The sequence below is a fragment of the Bos indicus genome, chromosome 5, assembly GCF_029378745.1.
Source record: "Bos indicus isolate NIAB-ARS_2022 breed Sahiwal x Tharparkar chromosome 5, NIAB-ARS_B.indTharparkar_mat_pri_1.0, whole genome shotgun sequence".
Lineage (NCBI taxonomy): Eukaryota > Metazoa > Chordata > Mammalia > Artiodactyla > Bovidae > Bos > Bos indicus.
The window spans coordinates 64,375,608-64,383,424 of NC_091764.1; the positions used below are offsets into that span (position 1 = coordinate 64,375,608).

A 7,817-nucleotide genomic window follows, 5' to 3' on the forward strand; every position below is an offset into this window, starting at 1 on the left:
CCCGTTATTATCTGTTGACTTTTTAAAAGGCTCAGTAACGAACAGCAGCAGGGTGAAGCAATGTCTTGTGAGGCCTAGGGTTCCCACGAGCCCTCTTGAGACTTTCTGAGCCCGTGAGAGAGAACATCAAGGAATCTTTTTATTATATAGCTGTGTGAAATGAGGCTCCAAAAGGGGAAGTAATGTTTTCAAAGACACACTGTAAAATAAGAATCTGCCAAAGCAAAATGAAGCTAGTACTAATTTGAGAGAATTCATCTGAGTTGTACTCTGATTACACTGGACATTTTCTATGCACAGATTCTATACACATACTTCATCAGTAGTGTGACCTTTGAGATAGAAGTTATCTTTTCCTTTTACTTTCAAGAGATCTGAGACTGACAGAGGCTAACTTACCCCAAACTTCAAGTAAATGGCAGAGCTAGGATTCAAATCTCCTTATTCAGATCTGTTATGAAAATCTTTGGTCTCTTTCTCTGAATTCTTGTGTCTCCAGGTGGGAAAAATCTCAGTACAGATCTCATAGTTCCTACCTCCTGACATTCACAAATAATGATGATGATGGTGATGATTATAATGCATACTTACTGTGTGTCTACATTATTCTAGCTTCTGGGATATGTTTTAAAAAAGCAAGAAAAATTCCTGCCCTTGTGGGGAAAGAAAGACAATCAGTATAATATAGAAACAGTTTATGTAGTTTTTCAAAGTGATCTATGTGATGGGGAAAATAAATAGAGCAAAGTAAGGGGCATGTTCAAATAGAGTGGTCAGGGCAACTTCACTCAGAAGGTAAATACTTGAAGGAGTTGAAGATACAGTTATCTGGAGTGAAATGTTTGATGAAGAGAGAAGAGCTACTGCAAAGGCTCTGAGGTGGGATCATGTCCTATGGGTTTGAGAGACAGTAAGAATAGTCAGTGTGACAACCATGGTGAGAGTGGAAGCAGAGAATGTTGGTGGGGTTGGGGTGGTGGGTGGTGAGGTCCGGTGGAACAGGGGCCAGATTGTGCCTCATAGGTTATAGTTAAGATATTGGTTGGCTTTTACTCTCAGTGAAATGGGGGAGTCTTTGTAGGATTTGGGGAGGAGAATCAAATTTACACATTAAAAGGATCCCACTGGCTGTTGAGGAAAGTGAAAGGGGAGAAAGGTGGCCACACCAGATACGTGCCTCCTTCAAACATCTAGACAAGTGATGGTGATGGTTTAGACCAGAGTGGTAGCAAGGGAGGGAGAGAGAAATGATTGGGTTCTGGATAAGATTTGCTGAAGGATTTGAGAGAAAGAGAGGAATCAAGGATACCCATGACTTCCCCACGAGACATCTCCCCACTGAATCTTCTAAGCAACTCTGCTGCAAGATAGTTGAGGGTTCAAGAACCTTCACGGTATGTGTGCGTCATGTGGCAAAATATTTTTTCAGTGTGAAGAGGAACAAAAATACTTAAACTATTTCATCAAAACAATCACTCTATGTAAGACACAATATTTTTAAGCCTCAAGAATCAGAAATCTAGTGCTGTTATCTCTCTATTTGATCACGGTCAGAGTTACTTCATCTTCTGAGCCCCAAGTTCTTTTTCTGTAAGATGGGGATCACTGTTCTGCTGTCTCAATTATGAGACAGTGTGAACTCTGAGCAGTGATTTGTTTGGTTAACTGCTGGACTCACACTTAGAATGGTGCTTGTGACATTGTAGGTGCTCAGCAAACTCAAATGACTAGATGGAAGAGAATGTACTCAAAGCTCTTGGGGGTGGGAATTATAAGTCTATGTTAGATTTATTATTAAGTAAGACAACTGCCAAGACAAGCAGCTTTGGGGGAGCCTAAATTAACAGGATAATTACTTTGCTTTTACTCAGCCTGTCACTTTTGATTGTTCATATAATGGAATGATGAGGACATCCCCTCAGAGTTTCTAGCCTCTGGTACTCATATGCCTTTTCATAAGCTAGCAGCACCTGGACAACTTATGTAAAAACAACTTTGATGAGCATCCTCTTTTTAATTAAGAACATCTGCTTTTTCTGTCCGTCTCATTAGAGAGTTTCTTTGCACCATGCATCTGATTGCAGGTGAAGCTGATAATGAAAATATACAAGGTGCATAAAGCCAAGGGGAACTGAATTCTAATCTCGTCATTGAGTTAATACATGGAAACCCTTAGAACTGTAAGAAAAAGCTCCAGAAATACTAGCCGTTCTTATTATCTGTTCGTTCATTCATTCATTTTCCTCCTCTCTCCATCCCTCCATTTCCTCCTTCCTTCCTAACTCATTAATCCATTCATTTATGGCTGTTTTCTGACACCTATTTTGTGAAGGTCTTGTGGTATGTGTAGGGCATATAAAGATGAATGAGATACTACCTCTACTCAGTGAGATATTCACATGAAGCCAGTTAGAAAACAATGCAGGAATGGCATCTGTCCAGCCCATCTTTTTTCTGACATCATATTGTTATTGTTGTTGTTCAGTTGCCCAGGAATGTCTGACTCTTTGCGACCCCATGGACTGCAGCTCGCCAGGCCTCTCTGTCCCTCATCATCTCCTGGAGTTTGCCCAAGTTCATGTCTATTGCATTGATGATGTCATCCAGCCATCTCATCCTCTGGCACCCTCTTTTCCACTGGAGGAGAGAATGGCAAACCATCCCAGAATATTTGCCATGAGAACCTCATGAACTGTATAAAAAGACTAAAATGACATTATGTTAATGTAACAAATACCTGAGTGGGTGGTCCTAAGTTCCCCAGACTTTTGAGGTCCCCCTTTCCCTTCATATAGGAATAAAATATTTCCAGCCTCCATCGCATGTGGGAAATTCAGCACCCTACGCAAAAGCTTTCTGATGATTCCTGTTTGTCAGTTCTCACTCCAGTTTCTTTCTTGCTCTTCATTTGTCATCTTGACTCCTACTTTTTTTGTGCTAGATCTGAATGGATTTACAATGAGCAACCCAAGCTGTACTACTCAAGCTTACTATGGATAAGAGATTTTTATCATGCATTTTGTGTGGATAATGGGAGATGGAGTGTGTAATTTAAGCACAGAGTAGGAACCTAAGTTCATACTCGATGTCTCAATGCCCTTGAAATTATCAGCCTTTCCTGCAATTCCCCCATTAGAAATGCTCCTCTTTTCTACTTAGTTTCTTGCTCTAAATGTCACTCTGTTTTATTCCCTGTAATTTTCTCTTATAACCTCTCCTTCTGGTCCTTCTAGAGACTGGGGTAGGGGTTGGGTACAAGTATGAAAACAAGAAAACCAGAAGGAAAGTTGTGATAGAAATCCAGGCAGCCAGTGATGATGATGTGGACCATCAAAAGGGGAGGTGGTTAGTGAGCAAACAGATCCAGAAGTTTTTTTGAAGGTAGTGTTGTCAGGTTTGCTGATGGATTGGATATGGGGTTTTAGAGAAAAAAGGTCCAGATGGCCCCAGGATCATTGACTTGAGCATCAGGAAACATAGAATTAGTAAAAGTAACTTATGTTTGGGCTTTCCTTGTGGCCCAAATGATAAAGAATCCACCTGCAATATGGGAAACCTGGGTTTGATCCCTGGGTTAGGAAGATCCCCTGGAGGAGGGCATGGCAACCCACTCTAGTATTCTTCCCTGGAGAGTCCCCATGGACAGAGGAGCCTGGCAGGCTGCAGTCCATGGGGTCACAAAGAGTCAGGCATGACTGAATGACCAAGCACACATACACAACTCATGTTTAATGCAAAATATCTGGAAAATATTTAAAATATAATTAAGAAAACAGTCATTATCCAGAGTTTCTGTTACCTAAAGATCATCATGGCTAACCTTTCCCTGTATTTCCATCCAGTCAATTTTTTCTTCCTTGTTAATTGTTCTAGGTTTTTTTCCTCTGAGTGTGTATATGTTCATATATACAAAAATGTAAGTGCACATATAGAGCAGTGTATATATACATACACATGTATTACTTTAGCTATTCAGTTCAGTCACTCAGTTGTGTCTGACTCTTTGTGACCCCATGGACTGCAGCACACCAGGCTTCCCTGTCCATCACCAACTCCTGGAGCTTACTCAAACTCATATCCATTGAGTCGGTGATACCGTCCAACCATCTCATCCTCTGTTGTCCCCTTCTCTTCTTCTCTGTATGGAATACATATTTATCCTGCTTTTTAAAAACTTCATTATATGATTGTGTCACATCTTAGTTGTGGCACACAGGATCTTCATTGTGGTGCACAGGCTCTAGCTGTGGCACACGGCTCAGTAGTTGTGGTGCGTGGGCTTAGTTTCTTCATGACATGTGGGATCTTAGTTCCCCGACCAAGGATCGAACCCATGTTCTCTGTGTTGCAAGGAAGATTCTTAACCACTGGACCACCAGGGAAGTCCCTATCCTGCTTTTTTTAAAAATCTTAACCTAATCATATCTTTGAGCTATTCACATTCAGCATTTCTCTGTCAGCAAGCAGCATAATACCACCAAACTTCTTTGTAGCATTATTTTCTGATATTCTGAATATTTTTCCCTAGGTCAATAGATGGTTTGGGAAGACATTTTTAATAGATGCATAGTGTACCACAGGATAGCTGTAGCATAATGTCTTTAGCTGTTGCTGTACTGTGGATGTCATTTCCATTTTCATGCTATGAAAAATAATGCTGCAATCTTTGCATGTAAATATTTGTGTGTGACTGATGATTTCCTCATGAGAAATTGCTAAACATGGAGTCAGCAGTCAGTATTTTAAAGGTTAAAAAAAATGACTTCTTGATAATTGATCATTTCTCTGCATTATACCTAACACATTTTGATGATAAGTTGAGAGTTTAAGGTCCCCAACGGTGAATCATTTAAACACTCACTTATTCAGTTTCTCACCAGGCTTTTAAAACTAGTGCCTACTTCTCTTCCTTGATTAAACTGAAAAGGCTAACTATAATTAATCTGTGTTAATGAGCATGAAGAGCATGTGAAAGTCATGTGGAAACTGATAATTATGAAATCTTTTCATCTACCACGGTGCCTTTTATTTCATAGGAGAAGACTTTCCTTTTCCACCAACCCTATTCCCTTCTCTGCCCCCTATTTGGCAGGGCATGGTCCTGGGCCCAGTGGTAGACATTTCTAAAACTAAGAGCCAAATCTAAAAATAATGAACGTTTTCCTAAACTTACAGCTTCTCTGGATGCTAGCCAAGAATGTCTTAGGATGATGACAAATGACTGGAACCCAGTAAAACTATTGGAGGGTTCCAGAGATTTGGGCATCAAGCATAAGGACAAAGCTAGGTCTCTGGCTAAAAGGCAGTCTTAGACTTGCACAGTAAATCCTTGATGTATGGTTTGGATTCTGATTCGGCTTTGCAGGGTTACAACAAGTGTGGTTATATTATTCATCTGAAATACAGTTAGATTCACTTATTATTTATATTCTGTTTGGGTCTCTCCTCCCTACCCACTGCCTCCCTACTTCCATTCATACCCTTATCTTAGTTGATGTTAACTGATTATTTTTGGCATTTGAAACATTCCCGTAATTCCAAGAGTCAAGGCTGTCTGAAAGGTATGTTCAGAGAAGTATCACTGCCAACCTCATCCCTGCTACCCCATTCCCCTTCCCCCATTCTTCCCATCTCATCCCACCCACTCCTCACAGAAAACAATCTCATTAGTTCCTGGTTTATCTTTCCTGAATTTCTTTTGCATGGAAGCGTGTATGTTTTCTCATACACTTCTTACAGGAAAGGTAACATACTATATACATTCTTTTGTTCTTGGCTTCTTTTTCAGTTGACAGTATATCCTGGAGACCATAGTATCTGCTCATAGAAATCTTCCCCATCTTTATTTATTTATAGCAGTGTAACATTTTATTGTGTGAATATGTCATAGTTTATCTGACTACTCTATATTTGAGCATTTAGATTATTCAGTATTTTGCAGTTGTAAACAATGATGCAATGGATAACTACATGAGTATTTGTATATATACTTTTTATCGTTAAGGTGTATCTTCAAGGCAGATTTGTAGAATTGGGATTGTTGGTTCAACAAATAAGTACACATGTAGTTATTGTAATGTGTTGCCAGATTTTCTCCATGAAGGGTTTTACCAGTTTGTATAGCCATCAGCATGTGTGAGGGTGCCTGCCTGTTTTCCCACATTCTGTCAATAGAAAGTACAGTCATAATTTTTAATTTTTGTCAGTCTGGTAGCTGAGGAATGGTACCTTCCCGTACTCTGACTTGTATACTCCTTGTATACTTGTATACTCCATACTCCTCAACCGAGCAAGATTGCCAAGTCAGTTGTGTTTGGCTGCATCCTCCCTGCCCTGTGGCATGGAAACTCTCCATGCAGAAGCTGGGCCAGTCATAAGACTCACCTCATTTCTTTCACTTTTCACAGGGATGATAATCCTGAATTCTACTATCCAATGTCTAAAAAAACCCCTTTGCTTCGTATATTTTGTCTGCTTTTCTAGTTGTTTAAGGTAAGAGCTTAAATTCAGTCCCTGTTATCCCATCAATGGTGGTAGCATGTGAAAGTGAATAAGCTGGTCCAATATTCAACTGATAAGACTTCTAGACACAGAGAGAAAATTATCAATGCTTATTGAAGCAATAGAAAAAAATATTTAGAACTGAATAGACACTTTCTCTTAACACTGAAGAGGCTGAAGAAATTATAAGCAGAGTGAATGCAACCACATCCACCCTGTGCAAATTCGTAACTCTAAAAGAAGAAAGGAAAAAATGGAAAACTTCTACAAATGGAGAAAAAATAAAAGAGAAAGGGAAGCTTTCTGTATAAAAGAAAGAGAAGCTGAGTAGGAACAGGATTCTCATTTCCAGAATGCTAAAAGTTAGCAGACCAAATTTTTAGAGGATTTGAATTTGAAATCTAAAATTCTATAACCAGGCAAATTGGAATATGAGTGACAGTAACATTTTAAGAGAATACTGTGGGCAGCTTAATAGGAACAACTTTGAAAATAACATTGATATGGATGATTTTCTTGGAAAATATAGATGAATAAAAATTGACTCAGCGAGATATAGAACAATCAAATAGACCTGTATTCATAGAAGTTGAAAATTAAATTCAAAAGGCACCAGGCCCAGAAGGATCTATAGGAAAGTTCCATTGAACTTCAAAGAACAGGTGAAAAAATTATAAAAAGCTTTCTCTTTCATTCTAAGAGGCTACCAAATGATGTTAACAAAGCCAGACAAGCACAGAAGACCAGTGAAGGTCCAGTCAGAGACAGAAATCTTGCCAATTGTTGAAAATTATGGAAAGAATTGATAACTAGTTGTAAAGTTGTTACCCAGGTAACCAAAAGGATAAAAGGAGAAGTTTAATGTATCAGAATTGTAGCAGCTGCAGAAAGCAGTTTACATGGTAGGGTGTGAAAGAGTAAAGAAGTTGAACATATGAAAATAAAGACATATGAAGAAGGGTGTCCATGAGCTGAAACTCAGATCTCTAAAGAGAGGTTGCTACCATACCTGTGCTGGTGTATCAGCCTTGTGGGGAGATGGAGGGATGTGGTGGTTGCTGAGGCTGCTTCTTCAAGTGTCAGAAAAACAACAAACTGGATTCAGCTGTTGCTATGAGAAGAAACTGCCCTGGCTGGGTGAAGAAGTGTTGCTAGGATACTGTACACAGGAAAAGGAAGCAGACGGCAAGATCACAGCAAGCTGTCAGGGAGCAAAAATCCCTTCTTCCTCTTCTAGCCTTGTCATCTCCTTTGTTAGTCAGAGACTAAGAAGAAGCCAGTTGGCAAAGCAGAAATGTGGTTTGTGCAGTTCCAAA

At 39.5% G+C, this 7,817-nt stretch overlaps 1 long non-coding RNA gene across 3 annotated transcripts in view; it reads right to left on the minus strand.

Annotated features, from left to right (window-relative positions):
• Positions 1-7,607, minus strand: part of LOC109559428 (uncharacterized) — a 46,767-nt gene extending 39,160 nt beyond the window's left edge. For all 3 annotated transcript variants that reach the window (XR_011566653.1, XR_011566655.1, XR_011566654.1), the window contains exon 1: positions 7,511-7,607. This is a non-coding gene — a long non-coding RNA (uncharacterized lncRNA). The remainder of the gene's footprint in view (positions 1-7,510) is intronic.
• Positions 7,608-7,817: the final 210 nt, after the last annotated feature.